The 23,185-nt window shown below is 43.1% G+C and overlaps 1 protein-coding gene across 1 annotated transcript in view; it reads right to left on the reverse strand.

Annotated features, from left to right (window-relative positions):
* Positions 1-23,185, reverse strand: part of SPAG1 (sperm associated antigen 1) — a 3,545,022-nt gene that overhangs the window by 2,342,132 nt on the left and 1,179,705 nt on the right. The gene's annotated exons all lie outside the window — the stretch shown is intronic.

The raw sequence follows: 23,185 nt of genomic DNA on the forward strand, positions 1-23,185 counted from the left end.
CGGCTCTGTTTGGACCACAGGTGAAGGATACCCTTAACAGGTGTGAGCAGGAAGGCAAGACTCTCTCTGCCATGGGAGTCCGTTTTTCTACTCCCTCTAGACCATACCCTAAAGGTCAGAAGAGTGGAAAAATGTGGTTTCAAAAACCCCAGGGAGTCGTGCCTGACACACGTGGTGAGCTTCCCTCCAGGGGCAGAGGAGGGAACAATAATAGACGCCGCCCAAGGAGCAGAGGGGGTCCGCAAAATCAGGGTAGCAGAGAATCTTTCTGTGACAGACCCTTTCAGCACCACTGAGGGGCTGCCCGAATGTCCACCTTCGGAGGCAGTCGGAGGAAGATTGTCACTGTACTCAGAAGCCTGGCAACTCCTCACACAAGACAAATGGGTACGGTCTATCATATCCAAGGGTTACAAAATCCCCCTTGTCCACACCCCTGTACAAAATCCCTTCCAGATGTTCCACCCAGTCTAAGGGAACAAGCAGTACTAGAAATTTCAAAACTGCTAGAAAAAAGGGCCATCCAGCCAGTCCCAGCAGACCAGCAAGGATCCGGGATTTACTCCAAGTTCTTTTTGGTACCAAAAAAGACAGGGGACTGGAGACCCATTTTGGATCTCAGCAGGTTAAACAAATCTGTATAAAGAACGAAGTTCCGGATGGTCACGCTTCAGTCCATTCTACCCTTTTTGGGTCAGGACAATTGGATGTGCTCCATAGACCTTCAGGATGCATGCTACCATATCAAAATGGACAGACGCTCCAGAAGGTTTCTCCGCTTCCGGCTGGGAGCCAGTCACTATCAGTTCAGAGCCCTGCCCTTTGGTCTCACCACAGCCCCCAGGGTGTTCACCAAATGCATGACAGTTGTTATGGCTCACCTGAGACTGCAAGGATTCCAGGTGTTTCCATATCTAGACGACTGGCTCCTGACTGCTTCCACCAGGCATCAGCTACTGCGAGCCAGGGATTATACCATCCAAACTTGCTCCGTGCTAGGTATCTCTATAAACTTTGAAAAGTCTGCATTGTCACCTTGTCAATCTATAACCTTTATAGGCGCAAGATTAAATACAAAAGATCTGTCGGCAAAACTTCCCTTAGAAAGAGTATCAGACATTCGCCAACATGTCCAGACCTTACTACAGTGCAAGAGAATTCAGGCCAGATTTGTACTGAAAACATTGGGTCTCATGGCAGCAGCAATCACATTACTTCCCCTGGCTCGTTTTCAGATGCGGATTCTTCAGTGGATGCTTTTTACCCAATGGTCGTTTCAACAGCTTCCGATGTCTCACAACATAATAATCACCCAATCATGCAAAGACCACCTGTGTTGGTGGATGGTCTCCTCTCAAGTACTTCAAGGCAGACAGTTTGTTCTTCCTCCTCGTGTTGCCATGGTGACAACGGATGCCTCCCTGATCGGGAGGGGGGGGCATTTTCAGGGCAGGACTGTCCAGGGCACGTGGCAACCTCTAGAGTACCACCTGCACATAAACGTCTTGGAGATGAGAGCGGTACTTTTAGCGTTGCAAGCTGTTCAGGACTCTCTACCCACCGGGACTATTGCAATTCAGACAGACAATATGTCTGTAGTGTGGTACATCAACAAGCAGGGCGGAACCAGGTCCTATCCCTTATGTCAAGAAGCACTCAGACTCCGGCAGTGGGCGATCTCCTCTCAACGGTTTCTGATAGCAATGCACATCCCCGGGAAGTCCAACGTCATAGCGGACAGGCTAAGCAGAGCTATTATCATGCCTCACGAGTGGTGTCTCAGTCAGTTAGTAGCGGGCAAAATGTTCTGCAGATGGGGTAAACCTTGTTGTGACCTTTTCGCAACCCCTCTCAACAGCAAGTGCGACGATTTCTTCACTCTCTTCCCCCTCCCCGGCCACTCCCCCAGAGACGCTCTAGTTCACGATTGGCCCCGGGGTCTTCTGTATGCATTTCCACCTTTTCCCTTAATTCCCAAACTAATTCAGAAAGTGACCGCATTGGGATCCAGGATGATCCTCATTGCCTCTTACTGGTCTCGACAAATTTGGTTCCCATTCCTGCATCGTCACCTGCTGGAGCAGCCTTGGAATCTGGACCCAGTGCCAGACCTCTTGGTCCATCAGTCGGGCGGGCTGCACCAATCCCCTCAGTCTCTCAACCTCACAGCTTGGTTGCTCCACTTCCAGCCTTAGCCAGGCTTCCACATATTTCTCAGCCAGTGCGTGAAATTGAAATCATCCTTTCTTCGCACAAATCCATTACCAGGAAGACTTATGCTAGTAAGTGGAAATGTTTCTCTTTCTGGGCGGAAGCTAGAAATATAGACCCCTTTACAGCCCCTGTCCATCACATTCTAGATTTTTTAGCAGAGCTTTTTCGAGCAGGGTCCTCATCTGCCACCATTAGGGTCCAATTGGCTGCTATTGCTAATTTCCACGCTGGCCTGTCAGAAACCAGCATCATGTCCCACAAACTTTGTAAGGCCTTTCTTAAAGAGACTATTTCACTCACCATATGGAGTTTCCCATCATGTTCACAGAGGTCTGTCGAAATCCAATCAAGTGGTAGTTAGTCTTCCCTGGTATTGGCTTGGAGACTTTTCTTCCTCCCCCACAGGGTGTGGTCTTTATGGCTGCCTCCCTTCTTGAGTGGGGGAAGTCACTTTTAAGGGAAGCCTGTTCAAGGGACTGTTTTCCCTTTGAAGTCCTTTCAAAGGGAAGACTGTTCAAGGGACTTAGTCTCTGCTTGAGGACAAATCTTCGCACAAGTATATCTTGGAAATGAGGGCAGTCCTTCTTGCCTTGCAGGTCTTCCAGGATTTTCTCCCCAAGGTTGTGTTTTCAGTACAGGTGGACTGTATGTCAGTCATCTGGTATCTGAACAAATATGGAAGAACCTCATCATATCCTCTGTCAGGAGGCCATGAGGGTTTGGCAATGAGCAATTTCATCTCAACAGTTTCTGGTAGAAACACACATCCTTGGGAAATCCAGCATTTTAGCGGTCAGTCTGAACAGGAAGATTCTTCTTCCACACAAGTGATCTCCAAGTCCGAGAGAAGCTGCTCCAATCTTTCAGTGCTTAGGTGATCTGTTTGTATCACCATCCAACACCAAGTGTAGTTTCTCCACCGGGACAGTCACCCAGGGATGCTGCTCTGTATGCTTAGTCCCCCTGGTCTCTTGTATGTTTATCCTCCGACTGCTCTGATAATAAAATTTCTCCAAAAGGATGCCCAGTGTAGAGTGACTGTGATCCTCATTGCTCTTTTTTTGGCCCTGTCAGGTGTGGTTTCCCTTTCTATGATCCCTTCCTAAGTGCAGTATCCCATTCCAGATCTTATCTCTCGTGTTGCTGGTTTAGACCCACCCAACCATCAGATGCTCAAGTTACCTGCATGGTTTCTCTTCCCATGATGGCCTGAGATCCCAAACTTTTAGAGAGTGGTTCATATCTTGTCCTGCTCTCAGAAGCTACTTACATACAATGTCTATGCTATCAAATGGAAACAGTTCATCTTTTGGGCTTCTTATAAAGGTGAGGACCCTTTTTCAGTAGCTTTGGAGGCTATCCTTGATTTTCTTGCTGACCTGTTTCATTCGGCATCTAGTTATTTCAATATTAAAATGCAATTGGTGTCCATTCCCAACTTTCACATTGGCAGAGACAGTATGTCTGTGGCAGCGTTAAAAGATTTCAAAGGCTTCTCTCAGAAGGACAGTTTTACTGCTGTCCTGTCTGGGACCCTGTCCCTCCATGGGATTTACCATTTGTACTTCATGTGCTTACTGTATCTCCCTTTCAGACTTTAGCAATGGTTCCCTTAAAGTTGCTGTCTTGAAAGACCCTTTTCCTGGTAGCTGTTACTTTGGCTAGTTATGTGTCAGAGCTGCAAACTTTATCCTAGTTACATCCATATCTGTTTTTTCATAAACATGGTATCTCTCAGAACAGATCCTACTTTTCTCCCTAAGGTGGCATCAGAAAACAGTTTGAATCAGGCCATTCACTTACCAGTGGCTTTTACCTGTTTTTTCAAACAAAGGAGAATATTTGCTATATTGTTTTGATGTTCATAGACAACTGAGATTTTATTTACAGATGGAAGTGTCCTTTGAAAAGGAAAACGATTGTTTAGACTTTCTAAAGTCCCAGTTGGAAAAGCCAGTGTCTAAGTCCACTCTATTTGAGTGGTTTTCTGCATTACATTTGTATACAATTTGAAAAGTAAGGCCTTGCCTTGCAAACTGAAGGGTCACTCAGCTAGAGTTGTGGGTACTTCTACAGCTTTCCTCTGAAGAGCTGCTAATGACGACATTTGTGTTGCAGCTACTTAGGTGCATCCACATACCTTTGTATCGCCCAAAAGCTGGATATTCATTCATGGTCTATTGCCTCCTTTGGTTCCAGTGTATTGCAAAATGTGCTCCTGTAGGATCTCCCTGGGGTGTAACATGGCTGGGGACTCTATCCTGCAGGTTGAACCCAGACAGAAAAAACTACATCGGATATGAAAGTTATGTACTTAGGATAGATCCCTGTGGTCTGTTTACATCCGTTGCATCTCCCCCCCCCCCCCCCGCTCCCTCCTGTATTGTGTTTCTCTCGATCATTGAACACCCAAGTTGTAGAGGTTTCTTTTTCCTCTTTTCTTTTGGGGTCCTCTGTGTCATGTTTTTAAAGTTGGCAGTAAAAAAAGTTTGCAGGGGGCAAACTAGATATGAGGTAAGTCTGTATTGAGCAAGATGATATGGGTAGATGAAGTGAAGCTTGGGGGCTGAAGTCTTTTGGGAATGGCCAGTCTTGGATCCAAGTTGGATCTAATAACTCACAGGTTGAATCGGACAAAAACAGACCGTATGGATATGACGTTATGTTAAGTATATGCCATTCATGTTGGCAAAGAAACCAGAACATGCAGACAGTGTAGAGTTAGATGGAATTGTCACACCCCAGTGCTTTAATATGTGTGATTGTTGGAGCCAGAAGTAAACAACTCTTGAGTACCTGAGAGGACATTGTTACCACAATGACTAGGACCAAAGTAAGGCACACACAAAAGTGATTTAGAAAATATTTGATTATATTATATTACATAGATAGCAGGGAAATTACTTTTGGCAGGTAGCTGCTCTGGCTAAAATGTGTGCAACCTTATTGAAAATAGATGATGCCTAGTTAGTAAACTGTATGAGAGAAGCTCTTTTTATTGTGACTTATGAGACTGGAACAGTTGAGTGTGAAAGACAGAAGACAAGGACTTTATGGAAGAACTTTTTGTGGTAGGACTTCAGTGTTAGTAGAAAACAGAATGTTCCAGTATTTTTCAGGATTGGGAAAAGGACTGAAGGTGATGCCTTTTGTGATGACCTCTCTACCCCGGGCCAGTAGTCAAGGAGCCTCAATCCTCATCACAGACACCAGTGAGTGACAGTCACTAAAAACCAGAATGGATTTACACGGTATTTTCAAATGCTGCTGTCTGCATCATGCACAGTTTCCCCCAAGAGCACACTGGGAACACAGCCCTGACCTGGGGTCTCTCCAGATCCCAAACAAGACTCACTTTGGAGCACTGTGTCGCAGTTCCAAGTAACTGATACACCCACACCTGGGTATTTGATTTTCACACATACACACTCCTGAGAAAGACTGGCACAAATTTATTAGCTGTGCCCCCTTCCGTCCACCCCTCTGTCAAGACAATAAGGTAACTACACTGCTACCAGTCAAGTCACTATCAGGATCTTACAAGGGTATCCAATTTTACTGAGTAAAATCAATGCTAATATAAGTGGTAGAGTGTATCCCAAGCAGCAAGGCTTTTCAGTGGCCAAGGTGTCACTAAAATAAGCACAAGTACTCTCAAGATGTTGATGTTAAAAGTAATTTCTAAAAGCCCAGCCACAATGAAATGTATAAAAATATTTAATAAAAAAATAAAATTGAAAACATGAAGATATTAAATATCCAAGTGCAATAAACATCAGCATTTCAATAACAGGAGAAATGAAAATAACACAGTTAGGCAGATTCAAGCAGATTCAGAAAAACAATACTTGGCTAATCTTACAGTATTTCCTGACTGTGTAAAGAATGATTGTTCCCTAGCTAGCTTAATTCAGCAAGACAGGATGCGATACTAAGATGCTTACTTCCACTAGGCAATGTGATGAGCTTCCAATTTACACTGATCTCAACTCAACTCATAGATTTTTAAATCATTTTCCAAAGAAAACAAAGCAAGCTTCTGTGAGAATTCCATCCTCTCAGTGCTGATTATAGAATGATAGCACATTTGGTCACCTGACTCTAGTACAGTACATGCCAAGAACTTTTCTAATATCTGGTGCTACACCAACCTAGCACTTGTACAATGGGAAACTGAGAATATTTTGACAGGCAACGTTTTTTCTAAGTCTGTTATATGGTAAAAGTGTTTTGTGGACGATATTTTTCTGTTGTGGCATGATAACGAAGATAATTTGCAGCAATTTTTACATTTCACTAATACCATTACTCCCTTTTTGAATTTCACATACAAATACTCAAATAGAGAAATAGAATAGAGTTTTTAGATGTAAAGGTTACAAGAGACACTCAATTATGTTCATACCTCCACGTATAGGAAACCTGGTAGAAAGATCAATGTCCTACATAGTAGTAGTATGCATCCTAACTACACTAAAAACCAATGTGATCAAAGGACAGATAGTTAGATGCATGAGGCTATATAATGATGATGATAGTTTGTCTCAGGCACTTACCCTGTTAAAACATGAATTTATTGAAAGGGGATATAAAGCCAGAGATATAGACAAACAAATTAAAGTGGCTTAGAATGAGAGAAGAGAGAGGTACAAGCCCTATTACGACAGGATGAGAAACAACCAGGATAACCAGAGTAACTATGCCACCAGTACCACAGTAACCAGGAACCTAGAGAATGATGTATTACGTATTCCATTAACATTTGCAAGTAATATCAGTACAGTCTGTGATATAATTAAAAATAATTGGGGCATATTGTTAAATGTGGATGAACTAGAAGGTGTTATAAGGGCTACACCATCTTTTACCTTTAAAAACAACATGTCATTAAAAAGACAGTTGTGCTACAAGAAGTTAGATCGAGACCACTATGCAAGGTCGGATAGGCTAGTTACCTTTCCGTGTAGAAGGTGTACAGCCTGCCCTTTCATATTTGGAGGGGGGCAGTATACACATCCAACTACAAAGTTCAGCATTGATACACGCTTTTATACAGACTGTCATAGTAAGAATGTCGTATATTTTAGTCTCTGTACAAAATGCCCAGCCTACTATGTAGGCAAAACTAATCGGCTGCTCAAAGATAGAGTCCTAGAACATGTAAGGGACATTAAAAATAAAAAAGAGACAAGTGTGTTAGCAATGCATGTTATAAAGGAGGGAGCCACACACACCTTCAAATTTCTAGTGTTACACATTATACAAGAAAATAAAAGAGGTGGTAACATGAACAATAAGACCGAAGCCTCAGAACAAGAATGGATAATTAGATTTCAGGCTGACAGACCACCTGGACTGAATAGTAAGGTTTCACTGAAACCTTTTCTCAGGAACAGGGCTTTGAAACATTGATTATGTTTAGTCACATTTTTTAACATCTATACATATATTCTACAGTTTTAACACTATCTAACTCTATAGAGCAAGCTTTTACAGTTCTTTACATACATTTGAAGACCATTATTTATATGATTTGATTGTTTATGTAGTGTATGTCTTTTTAATTTTTATTTTCAAGATACTGTCAACTGATTGGATTTGACACAAATGTATCATTATTTAAACAAGAGCAGCAGTTACTGTAGTATGTCTGAGGAAGCAGAGAGGACTCTGTGAAAGCGCTCACGTTTTATATATTTTTTTATTAAAGTGTTGTTTTGCCATGTGCATTCCAACGAGTTGGTGGCTTTCTTTATGTGTATTATGTCCAACAGCCCTGGGTTTGACATGGCCTTGTATGTTAAGCAGAGATCACCTCGGAGTAGACGATATGCAACAGAGTATATGTATGGAGTTTTTTAAGGCGGTCAGCATAGGGCATCTGCTTTAGGCCTGTGATTCTTTTATTGAGGTATTTCTGCGGCCTTTCCAGTTGTTGGAGATGTCTTGAAAGGTATATACCAAATGGGGCATTGTATTCTATAATGGGTCTAAAGAGGGTTGAGTACAGTGGGACAATGACCTCCTTTTTTCTGGATGAAATGCCCTTAGTGATGAGGTGTGCTACATAGAACGATTTCCTGACTATTGTGTATCGATGTGGTTATTGAAGGTGAGACCACTGTCCACCTGTGTCCCTAAGTCTCTTATCACACTTTCGGTGTTTAGTGTATTGCCACCTATGCGGTAATTCATGGGAACATGTTTTTTCCCAAAGGGGATAACTATACTTTTCTTGGTATTGAGCTTGAGCCCATGGCTCTGGCACCAAGCATCTGTTTCTGTAAGGCCCTTTTGTAGAGTACCAACATCATTTGGGGATTCAGTAATGGCTCCCAGTTTGCAGTCATCTACGAACTTTGTTAGCCAGAGTCCCTTAGTGTTGGCCTGTACTTCAGAGAAGTAGATGTCAAACAAGAGAGGTCCCAGGACTGAACCCTGAGGTACTCCACTTGTCACTTGTCTGGAGCTGCATTTGGAGTCTGCTACTTTTACAGTGTGGGTTCTATCAGTAAGCCAGTTGACAATCCATCGAGTGATGTAGGGATTAATGCCCAGCTTTGTAAGTTTATCTATGATTCCAGAGTGTGGGATGGTGTCAAAGGCCTTGGCGAGGTCCAGATAGGCTGTGTGGACTGCCTTACCCTCGTCCACAGCTCGGGAGACTGATTTGAAGAAGTCAGTCAGGTTCAGGAGACTAGATCGGCCCTTCACGAACATAAACTGGGTGGGGTCCAGTGTTTTAAGGTTGCCAATGTCTTTGTTCGTAAGTTCCATGATAATACGTTCCATGGCCTTGCAGATCAGGCTCACCAGACTGATTGGGGCGGTAGTTCCCGGGATCCAAGGTGGATCCCTCCTTGTGGAGTGGGATAACTGTAGCTGTGCGCCACTCAGTGGGCATGAAGCCTGAAGTGAGAGTATGATTAAACATGACACTTAGGTGAGGTGCCATTTCATTTTGTAGTTCATGTAGTACACAGCCCGGGATGTCTTCTGGTCCCATGGATGCTGTATTCTTAGCTTTGGAGAGTGCATTTTTCTACCTGTGTGGCCATTATTACCGGAATTTGGCAATCTTCCAGTATTGAGATGGGCCATTTAGGGGGTGAGAGGGGGGGGGGCGAAGTTGGCAATGAATCGATCTGCCAGGATATTGGCAATATCCTAGGGATCAATATATTTAATGCCATTCTGTTGTAGCTCAGAGCAGATCTGAGCATTGCCATTTAGATTCTTGACATAGGTATAGAATGCCTTGTGGTTGTCTTTGGAGTCTTTGGCAATTTTATTTTCGTAACTAGCTTTGGAGGATTTTATGAGGGATCTCAGCATCTTAGTGAGGCTGGTAAGGGAGTTTTTTGCATCCTGGGATTTTCCTCTTTTCTGCAACAGTTTCTTCCTTTTGTCGTAAAGTTTGTTTATGGCAGGGGACCACCAGATTGGCTTCCTTTTTTTGGAGTTGAGCATCTTGGTTCTATTTGGGATGGCACTATTTATGTATGAGTGGATGTGCTTGTACAGTGCCTTAGTGTAGGACTCAGCAGTCGAACTTTCAGTTCCCATCTGCATGGGTGTCATGAAGTTTGTAACTTCTGACTTGAGTATAATGAAGTTGGCTTTGGAGAAGTTTTTTATGAAGGTTTCCTTACTGGGGGGTGAGGGTGGGATGTGGATGTTAAGCTTATGTTCTGATCTGATCAACGAGGGGGTGACCATAGGTGTGGAGCATCAATTTCCCATGTTGGTAATGACTAGGTCTAGGATATTGGAGACCCTGGTGGGACTATGGATTAGTTGATCCAGTGCATTGGAATTTATGAATTCCAAGTAACATTGGGCAAAGGTGTTGGTACACGAGTAGTTTTCCCAGTTAATGGCAGGCAGTTGAAATCACCCAGTATTAGGGTATTTGGTTCTATATTAATATTTTTCAGTATGTTTAGAAAGGTGTAGTGAGAATCTTGGGGCATGGTGGGGGATCTGTAGCAAGCTACAATTTGGATTGCAGTCTTACCTAGTGTTAGTTGCACCTGGAGAATTTCAGATGCATTGTGTTGGGCAACTAACCTGGTGGTGTGAATATCCTTGGTGAACATGGACACTCCTCCACCTTTAGTGTTTCGATCTTGGTTTGGTGGCCGAAAAGTGTGGTAAGAGTTGTAGCCTGGTATTGTAGGGGTGCTCTCTGGAGCCTTGAACCAGGTCTCAGTTACTACACAGATATCGATGTTCTCCATTTTTAGGAGTACCTCAAGGGAGTGCATTTTGAGGTTTAGACTTCTAGCATTGAGTAGCATTACCTTCAGATTTTGCATTCTTGTACCTGTTAAGGTGGTGGTTTTGTCCTTTGAACTTTGCCTAAAAAAGGCACTATAGGGGTGGCAAGAGCCTTTGCCAGTAACCTGAATCCCAGGAGCAACAGGTGCAGACCATCTCATGCAAAGCATCATGGTCTGTCGATCATTTCGTCTCAGGCAGACAGATACTGGATCCCTTTTGAATGACACCAGAAGCTTAGCCAATTATTTTTTGTCCTTATATTGTGGTATCATTCTGGGCGAAGGCAGGATGCTAATCAGGGCTAGGGTCATACCTATCTGGGCCACATGATCCAAGAGCTCTTCCGTGTCTCTTTTCATGTAGTCCAGGGAGGTACGTCTCACATCATTCCCTCCAACATGGACAATGACAGAGTCATATTTGTACTTGATGTGGAGTGACTTGAGTGCATGAGTTATTGGGCGGATCCTGGCACCTGACAGGCAGCTCACTGTAATTTTCTCCTTGCTCAGCCTGGTGAGTGGGACATCAGTGTGCCTGACTATAGAGTCACCTATGACTAAAGTGTTAGGTATGTTGTCTTGCCTTAGGGGCTGTTGCTGGGTGGCACACTGGTGTTGTGAGCTATGTGACACTTTGGTTGTGATTGGTGTTTGTTTGCTTTTCAGCTTCGGAGGTCCTTGTTGATTGGGCAGGTTACAGTTAAGGGCCTCCGCATATGTGGATTTAGTGTTGCTAAGTGTGGGTGTTGGATTGGAATTAAGTGTTTTGCAGCAGTGGGATCGACTAAGGCTGTAGCTGCTGGTTCATGTTTGGGAACAGTGCATCATCATCATCATCATCATTATCTTTCGGCTTTTCTCATTAGGGGTCGCCACAGCGGATCATCTCTTTCCATTTCTTCCTATCCTCTGCATCTTGCTCTGTCACACCAACTGCCTGCATGTCCTCTCTCACCACGTCCATAAACCTTATCTTAGGCCTTCCTCTTTTCCTCTTACCTGGCAGCTCCATCCTTATAGGTTCATAGGTTCATACTAGGCTATCTGCCCTAGGGCATTTATAAGCCTAGCCAGAGTTGTGTGGCTTTCACCACCCCTTAGGTTGAAGAATACTATACCCATTAGTTTGCCGTGCCTCTGTCCAGCAGTGATACAGAGATGATCCACGGGGTAAACCTACAATCTCCCATCCACTGGTCAAGATTCCTCTTGAACAGAGCCAGCGAGGTGCTCTGTCTCACATGGACCGGGATTCTGTTCCACAGCATAGGGAGTCTCTGGGTGATTAATCTGTCCCTCCAGCACGTCCTATTTATATCCGTGTTGAGGTTTAAGTCTCTTGCTCTTGTGGCTCTGGTGGATTTGGATTTTTTGAGGTGGAGCATGTCCATTAATTCCGGGTTGGACATGGCCTTGTATGTCAGGCACAGGTCACCTCTGAGCAGACGGTATGCGACTGAATAGAGCTGGAGTTTCTTCAGTCCGGCAGCATATGGCATATTTTTGAGCCCCTTTTTCCTTTTGGTGAGGAACTTTTGGGGTCTTTCCAATTGCTGCAGGTGTCGGGTAAGATACATTCGAATGGGGCATTGTACTCAATCATTGGTCTGATAAGTGAAGAGTACAGGGGAACAATGACCTCCCTTGATCTGGATGTGAATCCCTTCATAATCAGGTGGGCAATGTAGAAGGTCCTCCTAACCACTTTGGCAATGTGAGTGTCAAAAGAAAGGTTACTGTCAACTTGGGTCCCCAGGTCCCTGATAACCTCTTCTGTGCTTAATGGATTGCCACCTATGTGGTAACTTGGGGTTACCTTGTTTTTACCAAAGGGTATGACTATACATTTTTTGGTGTTTAGCTTAAGGCCATGGCTGTGGCACCAGTTATCCGTTTCTATGAGACCTCTCTGAAGGATATCTGTGTCTGATGGATTTTCAACATAGCATCTTTTTCCCAATATACCCATCATCCCTCCTCAGCACATGTCCAAACCAACGCAATCTTGTCTCTCTTGCTTTGTCTCCAAACTGTCCAACATGAGCTGACCCTCTAATATACTGATTCCTAATCCTATCCATCCTAGTCTCACCGAGTGCAAATCTTAACATCTTTAACTCTGCCACATCCAGCTCTGAAACCATAAAATGCTGAGCAACTTTATACATCTGACTTTTTAGGGAGAGTTGTTTGATTTTCAGGAAAGTTGCAGGCAGAAACTCACACATTCTCTAAAGTAGAGAAAACACGCAGAATGGGTATAGGTTGTGGAAATTCCTTTTGTAACAACTCATAATATTTTCTGAGGGACTGAGAAACCTCAGTGTTCAACAACTGAAAACAATAGCACATTCTAGCAATAGTCTCAGTAAAAGAGAACCCCTCCCCCCGACAAGTTGACTCAGAAACTGAGCCCTCTTTTGAGTCTGAATTACAAAGCTGAGGAGAAAACCCTGCATCTTTCCCTTCATCTTCCTGTTCAGATTCAGAATCATGAATCTCTTCAGGAAAACAAGGTATCCATCTGTCTCCTACCAGAAGAAACTACTGCACAAGTAAGATCAGTAGCCTGACTTAAACCCTGAATCAGACACAGTAAACTACTCCTTTCTAAGGAAAATTGAGGAAGAGTAGACAGATGCTTAGTTTTCTGTTTCTTTTGACATGAAAAATTGGGCCAAAAGTGTTAATAATGGCAGCAGCAGCAGCTTCAACAGGAATGGGCATAGCATTCTGACAAAACAGGGAATCCTTCCCTGTTCTCTCTCCCAGAAGTGACAAAAGTGAATCTGTATTTCCCATTGTGAGGACCCCAGTAGCTGCCGAAGACATGGCTAACCCTCGCTTCAAGTGACTGTAGGTGTTACATGAGGGATCCGAGGTGAAAGATGAGTAGTCTGAGTTGCAACAAATGGCCACAGGAAAGTCAATCACCTGTGACTGAGGCAATTTGCTAGGCTGCTGTTGTGGCAAAGGCTGTTTAACAACTTCTTTTTGTGGCTGGAAGAAGGACCACCCATGGAGCCAGTAGTTTGTTCATGGTCAAGCCAAAAATTTTGCCTTTTTCCTCAGGAAAACAAACCGCAAGTGCCAGTAAAAACTGCAAGTCTTTAAAAGTCACTCTTTTTTACATAAAAACGCAATAAAAATCACTTCAAAATACTTTGCCAACCCCAGAAAAATAAAGTAAAATACAATTCCTTCACAGAAGAACAATTGCTTTCAGTTACTTTATACAACTTTTAAACTGATAGGAAAAAGAGCACTTCCTTTTAAAAGTACAATACAGTCTCATGACAGTCCATTAAAACACAAAACTCCTATCTTTAAATAACTTTCTTGAAGAAGAAAGTGATAAAACACACAGTATTTTAAAAATGGCATCCCCCCCCCCAAAGGGAACTTGTCTGCTTAACAAACTAATGGCATCAAGCCAACCGCTAGTCCTTGAAAGCCATAGCCTGAGCGTACTCTTCAGTGTTAGTAAAGCTCTGAAGGGCTTTGCTCCCAAACTTGTCATTCATTTAGCTCAGCTCGAGCTGCTTAACAGTTTGGGCCCATGGAAGGTGCCCTGAAGCTTTGGAAGCTGGCAGGCTGTTGTATCCTTGAGTATAACCCATGTAGCTAAGGCTACTGCAGCAGTCAACGATATGAAGAACATGCTGGTGTTCTGTAACAGTGTTGGTATGCTGGTATTCTATAACAATATTAGACACAAATCATACCTACAGTGGTGCAAGAAAGTGAAAAAAAAGGTGAAGTAAAGCATTTGATAATAGCATTGTATAATTTTGTATACTTTATAGGAAATTGAGATGGGGAAATATATTTTAGGGTAGCTCAAATAAATATGTATATAGTAGTCAGTCTTATGACTGATGGGTTTATATGAAAGGGTTTTAGGATAAAAAGGATGAATAAGATAGGTAAAGAAACTGTAAGTAGGATGCATGGGAAACAGTGGAAGGTGTAACAGGGAAATGAGGTATTTAGAGTTCTTGTATTTGCAAATGGTATGATTTTAAGAACTAGTAAGAAAGGAGGAGTGGAGGTGACACACTGAAACTAAAATGTGAAATTTTAACAATACAAAATTAAAGGTGGTGGAAGGAAGGAATAATACAGGGTGTTGAGACAGCTTATGAACATGTAAAATTATTAAGTGTTGGATTTGTGGAAAGTGTTTGGTACGGGACAGTATTGAAAAAGTATTGTTGACAATGTAGAATGTCTAGTGGATATGTGTGGGTGTTACAAGGTGACAGTGAAAAAGTATATTTCCATTAAACACTGTTAAAGGGGTGGACAGTTATGTAGTAGTGCATATTGTGTGTCTTATTTTTTACAAAAAGATTTGCTTTTGAGTCATCTTAAAAGTAATCAATTGTATTTATTACTGCTTGGTGTAACTCATTCTAAGCCTTTTAGTTTAAGCACTTGGGCTTCAGACCAGTTGTTTTACATTATGGTTTGTGGTCTGCACTGTAGTTGCAGAACAGGTAGCTTACATCCTTCTAAGTTCGGAACTGCTGATTGAGGGCTCAGTGTCTGTTATTCTAAAAGTGTAGTAGTTCTGGTTTAAGCACTTGGGCTTCAGGACAGTTATTTTACATTAAGAAGGTTCGTGGTCTGCACTCTTGTGGGAGGAGAGGCTGGACTCTGCCCTTCTGAGCTGGGAATTTCTGGTTAAAGGCTTATAGTGCCTGCATATTTGAACTGTTTCTTACTGAAATTCGTACACCTTGTTTGCTGTAGCATAGACTGGATCCAGGCCTGCTGAATTTAGCTTTGTTTGTATGCTTGTTGTTTGTTTGCTTGTTATTTCCCTGAAACGCTAATTCCACCTAAAATGCGGCTTTTCAGCTCTTCTGTGGATCCCTAGTGATATCTGCATTGCTTACTGTACTTATTTCCTTGTTTCACTTGAAACAAAGTTACTGTTTGTCATTTTTGCATTTAAGTTACCTATAACAGTCGCAGGCTACACACTCAAGTGCGCTAGCCTCCTCTGTGTATTTAAAGTAATTTAAGCTTTACATTTCTGTTTCTAAGCTACACACTCAAGTGTGCTAGCCTCCTCTGTGTATTTAAAGTAATTTAAGCTCTGCATTTCTGTTTCTAAAAAAAAAATAAAAAAAACAAAAAAATTCCTTGTTTTCCCGCCTTTCTGAACTAGTCTAGTCCAGTTTTCAGGCTTTGCTGAATCCAGGACTGAGGTAAAGGTTCCTGTGTTGCCCATATCAAACTTGGATAGTTAGGTGCCTTCCTTGTTCACTATGAGAGAGGGAACTCTGAGCAGCTTATCTGTCCCTGTAGGAGTGGTCCCAGCCCAGCAACTTGTAGCTTATTGGCCATTTTGGGCTAATTTCTATCCTTTTTGATCTCCCTGGTATAAAAACCGCTTAGTGCAATTTTGCACTTGTTTACAGCTCGGCAAGCTCCTCATGGTTCCCTGCACAGTCCTACAAGCGGCCGAGAGACAAAAGAGAGACTTTGGACTTGATTAAGTATTGTTTTTGCTTGTTGTTTCCCTGAAATGCTAATTCCACCTAAAACACAGCTTTTCAGTGCTTCTGTGGATCCCTAGTGATATCTGTATTGCTTACTGTACTTTTTTCTTTTTTGCACTTGAAAAAAAGTTGCTGTTTGTCATTTTTGCATTTAAGTTACCTGTAACACAGTCGCAGGCTACACACTCAAGTGCGCTAGCCTCCTCTGTGTATTTAAAGTAATTTAAGCTCTGCATTTCTGTTGTTTCTGAAAAAAAAAAAAAAAACACAAAAAAATTCCTTGTTTTCCCGCCTTTCTAAACTAGTCTAGTCCAGTTTTCAGGCTTTGCTGAATCCAGGACTGTGGTAAAGGTTCCCGTGTTGCCCATATCATACTTGGATAATTAGGTGGCTTCCTTGTTCAGTGTGAGAGAAGGAACTATGAGCAGCCTATCTGTCCCTGTAGGAGTGGTCCCAGCCCAGCAGCTTGTAGCTCATTGGCCATTTTGGGCTAATTTCTATCCCTTTTGATCTCCCTGGTATAAAAACCGCTTAGCGTGGTTTTGCGTGGGTTTGTGCACCGCGCAGAGCTGTTTAGCTGCGGTTAAACTATTCCAGGCTCCACAAAGTCTGCACTTCAGTTTTTCCCTTGAAACACTTCAACCCAGCACTAGAAATAAGGCAATTTAAGACTGACACTTACTAAAACTCACTAAAACTAGCAGTAGCTTACAGCTTGCACATCAGCCCTATACTCAGGAAGTATAAGGCTCTTTACTCATCCAATCAGCAATACAGTCCCAACCATCTATTCAGGCATGTTCAACGGACAGCTTCAGGTGTGCTCTCCGGTCCAGCTGGTGAATCTGGGCATCCTGAGGCAATGTTACAATTGCCTCATGTACACAGACAACCCCCTCCTCCTCCCAACCAACACAAACATATGTGAGAGATGCAGCTACACAGCCAAACAGGAGGCTAAGCTCTCTCAACCCACGACTGGATCAACCAGTCACAAGGAGAAGGGCAACACTAGCACCACATTACTAGACTCACATAGACCAGCCATAGCTGCACCAGAAAACAACTCTCAGAAACGCGCAAAAACATACTCGGAGGCTCTAAATAAGAACCTGCTTAAACAACAGAGACCTCCTAAGCATACAACCAAACAACCCCCACCCCACAACAGAAACCAGGTAACACATACGTCACAACGTCAGTGTGCCAAGCAAAAACAGCCCCTGAGGCTAAATAACACACCTAACACACTAGTAATCGGTGATTCTATCATCAGGCACACAGATGTCCCACTCACTAGACTGAACAAGGAGAAGGTTACCGTAAGCTGCCTGTCGGGTGCCAGAATCTGCCACATAACACATGCACTCGGGTCACTCCACAACAAGTGCAAATATGACTCGGTCATTGTGCATGTTGGCGTAAATGACATGAGACGTACCTCCCTGGACTACATGAAGAGAGACATGGAGGAGCTCTCTGACCATGTAGCACAGGCTGGTATGACTGACTCTGAGTAGCATCCTGCCCTCACCCAAAATGATGCCAGCATACGAAGATAAAATGATCAGTTTCAACAATTGGTTAAACTACTGGTGTCATTCAAAGGGGATCCAGTACTTGTCAGCCTGGGACGACATGCTTGACAAACCACGTTGCTTTGCCAGAGACGGCTTGCACCTGCAGCCCATGGGCTTTCGAATACTGGCCATGACTCTTGCCGCCCCAATACTGCCTTTTTTAGGCAAGGCTCAAAAGACAAACCCGCCTCCATAAACAACAATAATAAACAAAAACTGAGGGTAATACTGCTCAACGCCAGAAGTCTAAACCTCAAAATGCACCCACTCAAGACTCTCCTTAGTATGGAAGAAATTGACGTATGTGCAGTGACAGAAACCTGGTTCAAGGCTCCAGAGAGCACCCCAGCACTACCAGGCTATAACTCCTACCATACCTTTAGGTCCCAAAACCAGGACCGGAACACAAAAGGAGGGGTGTGTCAATATTCATCAAGAACACCCACACCTCCAGGTTAGTAGCACAGCACACGGAATCTGAGACCATCCAAGTGCAATTGACAGCGGGTAAATTGACTGTTCAATTTATAGCTTGCTACAGATCTCCCACCTTGTCTCAGGAAGATTCTACCCAACACCATGCTACTGGGTGACTTCAACTATCCAAACATTGACTGGGAAAACTACTCAAGCTCAAACTCCCTAGCCCAGTGCTTCCTTGAGTTTATAAACTCAAACGTCCTTGAACAGCTGGTCACCACTCCCACAAGAGGTGACAACATACTAGACGTGGTCATCACCAACATGGGGAACCCACACCTGAGGTAAGCTCATCATTGGTAAGATCAGATCACAAACTAATCACACTGGACATCCACATCCCAACCCCCCCCAGTCAAGGAAATCAAGGTAAAACACTTCTCTAAAGCCAACTACACACTCCTCAAGACTGATGTGGGAAGTTTCAAAGCTCCCAATCAAATCGAAAATGATGACCCATCGGCAGAATATCCTTTACAAGTGCATTCTGTGAACACCTTCAAGAATGCATGGACCGAGCCATCCCAAGTAAAACCAAGACCAACTCCTCAAAAAAGAGGAAGCCAGTCTGGTGGACCCAGGCCATAAATAAACTTTACAACAGACGGAGGAAACTCCTGCAAGATAGAACAAAATCCCAAAATAAGAAGGCATCTCTGATTAACATCAGTAAAAAAAACTGCGCTCCCGCATTAAGTCATCCAAGGCCAACCTCGAAAGAAAAATAGCCAATGACTCTAAGGATAACCACAAGGCCTTCTTTGACTATGTCAAGAGTCTAGGGGCAAGCTCTCAGATATGCTCCGAGGTAGTGCATAATGGCCATAAATACGCTGAACCAACCGACATTGCCAACATCCTGGCTGACAAGTTCAGTGCAAACTTCACCCCTCCCTCTCCACCAAAGGGGCTAGCACCCATCCCAGAAGAATGTGGTGCTCCAGATATCTCAGACACACAAGTAAAGACAGCCCTTGCAGAGGCCAAAAACACAGCATCAGTGGGATCAGATGCTATCCCAGGTTGTGTCTTACACGAGCTTCAAAATGAACTAACCCCCCCATCTCAAATCACTATTCAAACTCAGCCTCTCTACAGGCTATGTACCCAAAGAATGGCGTACAGCAACAGTCGTACCACTCCACAAAGGTGGTGCCACAACTGACCCTGTGAACTATCGCCCTATAAGCTTGACTAGCTTGGTTTGCAAAGCCATGGAACGCATTATCATGGAGCTCATTAACAGGGACATTGGGAACCTCCAGACACTGGACCCCACCAGTTCGGCTTTGTCAAAGGCAGATCTTGCCTCCTGAACTTGGTCGACTTCTTCGAAACAGTCACCAAGGCCATAGATGAAGGGAAGGTGGTCCACACAGCATATCTGGACCTCGCTAAGGCGTTCAACACCATCCCACACTCAGGAATCATAGACAAACTCACCAGCTTAAATATCAACCCCCATGTCATGAGATGGGTTGACAATTGGTTCTCAGACAGAGCCCACACGGTAAGAGTGGCAGGCGCCATGTCTGACTCTAAACCAGTCACAAGCGGAGTCCGACAGGGCTCAGTCCTGGGACCTCTCCTTTTCGGTATATATTTCTCCGAAGTACAGACAAAGGCGGAGGGACTGTGGCTAACCAAGTTTGCAGATGACTGTAAATTGGATGCAGTAATTGACTCTCCAGCTGACGCAGACATCCTGCAAAAGGGTCTCTCAGAGACAAACACCTGATGTCAAAGTCACGGCCTCAAGCTAAATGCCAAAAAATGCATAGTAATCCCATTTGGGAAAAACAAAGTACCTGCAAACTACCACATAGATGAGAATCCACTAAGTACAGAAGTAATTAGGGACCTGGGAACCCAAGTAGATAACATGCTCTCCTTTGATAACCACATAGCCAAAACGGTCAGGAAATCCTTCTGTGTGGCACACCTGATCACAAAGGGTTTCTCATCCAGATCCAAGGAGGTGATTGTAACCCCTTTACTCCTCACTCATTAGTCCCATAATAGAGTATAATGCCCCATTTGGGATGTACCTCACTAGACACCTGCAACGACTCGAAAGACCACAGAAGTACCTCACTAAGAGGATTAAGGGTCTTAAACAATTACCCTATGAAGCACGACTAAAAAAGCTCCAGCTCTTCTCAGTCGCTTACCGTCTGCTCAGAGGTGACCTATACCTGATCTATAGGGCCATGTCAAACCCTGAACTAATGGACATGCTTCACCTCAAAAAAACGAGATCCCTCAGAACCACTCGTTCTAGTGACTTGAACCTATGTACAACAATAAACAGGACATGCTGGAGGGATAGATTCCTGTCCCAGCGACTCCCCTCACTCTGGAATAGAATCCCAATCCATGTTCGACAGAGCTCCTCTCTGACCCTCTTCAAGAGAAATCTTGATGAGTGGATGGGTAATCGTAAGTTCTACTCTGGGATAACTTCAGGAGCCCTGTTGACAGAGGCCCAGGGCAGATAACCTAGTACTTGCCTCTGAACCTATAAAATAAGTAATTTTAAGGCAGTGTGGAGGTCTAATATGTTCCCCACAAAGGAGTGATATTGTGTAAGGTTAAAATAAGGAAAGTGTGCACATTATAATGTTTGATGTAATTATGGTTAAATTTTATGAGAGGCTACAGAGTACACATTATCTGGTTCAGTGTATGGTTAAAGGCTAAATATAAGGGTCTATATCACATTGTCGAAGTTTTACAACTTCGAACGCTATATGGTCAAACCCATATGTTTGAAGTTGTAAAACTTCAAAAACATAAAATATGAATAAATAAATTACCTGGTGGTTGTAAGCAGGATGGCAAGCTTACAACTGTCCGGTACATTTTTTATTATTATTATTTTTTTTTTTTAAAGTTTTCGAAGTTTTACAACTTCGAACATATGGGTTCGACCATATAGCATTCAAAGTTGTAAAACTTCAACAACGCGATATAGAACCAAGTATAAGATAGAGTGGGGGAATGAAAAAGTAATGAGTGTGACACGAGAGATTTGGAATAATGAGTTTATAGAGATTATTAAAAAGACAGAAGTAGACTACGAAGAGAGAGGGAAAATGTAAAGTATATAAACAATAGTTAGGAGTTAACATTTTGAAGATGGGAAGAACAAAATGAATGATGAGAAGTTAAGGACATTTAAAGGAAAGCAGACAAATGGAGGCTTCTGTGTATTTTGGCTCGCCCAGGATGCCTTTTTAGAGGTTGCACAAAATATGAATTTCAGGCCATTGAAAGTTACGTGTGTATTGTACCTCTGAACCATACTGAATTTCTTGGTATTTCCCAGTTTTGAGGGCAAAATAGTAGGGTGCCACAATTTCCCGGGTGACCCCTTCAAATCCCGATTCTTTTCAGTTTGCAGTTATCATTGAAGTCAGCATTGTAAGTATTTTTTTTTTCAAGAGAATTTCTGACTAAAAGGGTAGGTTTAAACAAAACATTATCGTACTTCAGGAACCATAAACACATCCCCTCATTCATTATACCCAACCCTGATTAGACTTAACAAAAAAAATAAAAATTAACTCGGAACTAATGCACGTCTAGAAAGAATAAGCTACACTCATTTAAACAAATGTAATGTAAAAACAGAACAAAACATAGCATTGCCTGAGTGCCTCTATGTATCCAAAGCAGCATACGATGGAAGTGCCTGGTGTATTGCACTCTAGCCTTTCTTCCGTCTTTCCCAGGTATTCTCTGACAGGTGAATACATTACTCTGAAAAGGAGAGCTGTCATGCACTCACTGTGCAAGCACAGTATTTGTACATTGGTGAAGAGTCTTACTGAATTTTCCAATACCTAGGCATCCTGTGCACAGCACCCATGTATGTGAGAGCAATCCCTGAATGTGAACTCTTCCAACTCCAGCAGCAGTTTTTCCTTCTCAGTTCTGATGTACACAATCTGCTTGAGCTGGAACTGCACCTGGGTGAAGTGAGAGGTGAAAGCTAGCGGAGATGAGTTGAGAAGCTCTTGCTGTTCCTGCTGTCAGTGAAGCATTGCCATCATCTCAGATGAACAGGCAGTGCTGAATTGATCATTGATTGTTGCCATCTTATCCTCCTTGGGGTTTGTGTTCGCCAAACCCGCAGCCCCTACCTGGCCTCAGCGTACCACAGCAAATCCCTCACTGTCAGACATGGAACACTCCTCGGTCAACATATGACTTTTATTTTACCAAGTACACCTCCACCAGTAAAGCAGAAACCAGACGTTCTTCAGCGCCTCCACCATTTTCAGGAAGAAAGTAATTCATGATGTCCACAGTTATAATCTTCCTATGGTTCCCAAAGCAACTATAATATTTAAACAATCAGAAGGGTGTAGGCCACCACTTTCTACTTAGGTATCAGATCCATTCTAGTGTACAGCATGCATTTTTTTTTGGGGGGGGGGGGGTCAAATCACTACTAGATTGATATGGTTGATTTATTGGGGAATACATTTAATCTGATTTGGGCAGGAGTAGCTATTCTAAAAGCACAGTATCACTGTATTACTTCAGGTAAATATTTAAGTGTAGTTCACAATAAATACATATAGTTTCCTGACTGTTTGAATCAGCATAAGGTGTGAGACAATTTATATGTATTTGCTGAAATGTTGTTGGTATTTTGTTTATATTTTTGCATACCTATTCACCTCATTAAGAGGATGCATTTGGGTACTTGGCTGGGATTAATAGCACTATCTAAAGCATGTAAATTATCCTCATTTTGCTTTTTTTTCTGTGAACCATACTAGTCTGTAGTCAGTGACTTTGATCTTCAGTGTTGTTACATATAGTTAAACATTTTACAGGGACCAGAACAACTTTATGATGTACATTAGGGATATTTTCTGGGGGGAAAATGAAGTTAGGAGGAAGTAAGACATCAGTACCAGAAGCAAAGCAGTTTCATGCTTGTGCAACCTCCCCCCCCCCTTATCGGATAGTTTTGAGCAGTGGCGGCTGGTGACTTCAAATCGAAGGGGGCTGCAGGAGACAGCTGAATGGGTGGGGCCAGTGGGAAGGGGTGTGTCCAACTAGAAAGAGGAGGGGCTATGCTCAAAACCACAAAAACTGGAAC

Source organism: Protopterus annectens, chromosome 6.part0, assembly GCF_019279795.1.
Source record: "Protopterus annectens isolate FY-2018-M chromosome 6.part0, PAN1.0, whole genome shotgun sequence".
NCBI lineage: Eukaryota > Metazoa > Chordata > Ceratodontiformes > Protopteridae > Protopterus > Protopterus annectens.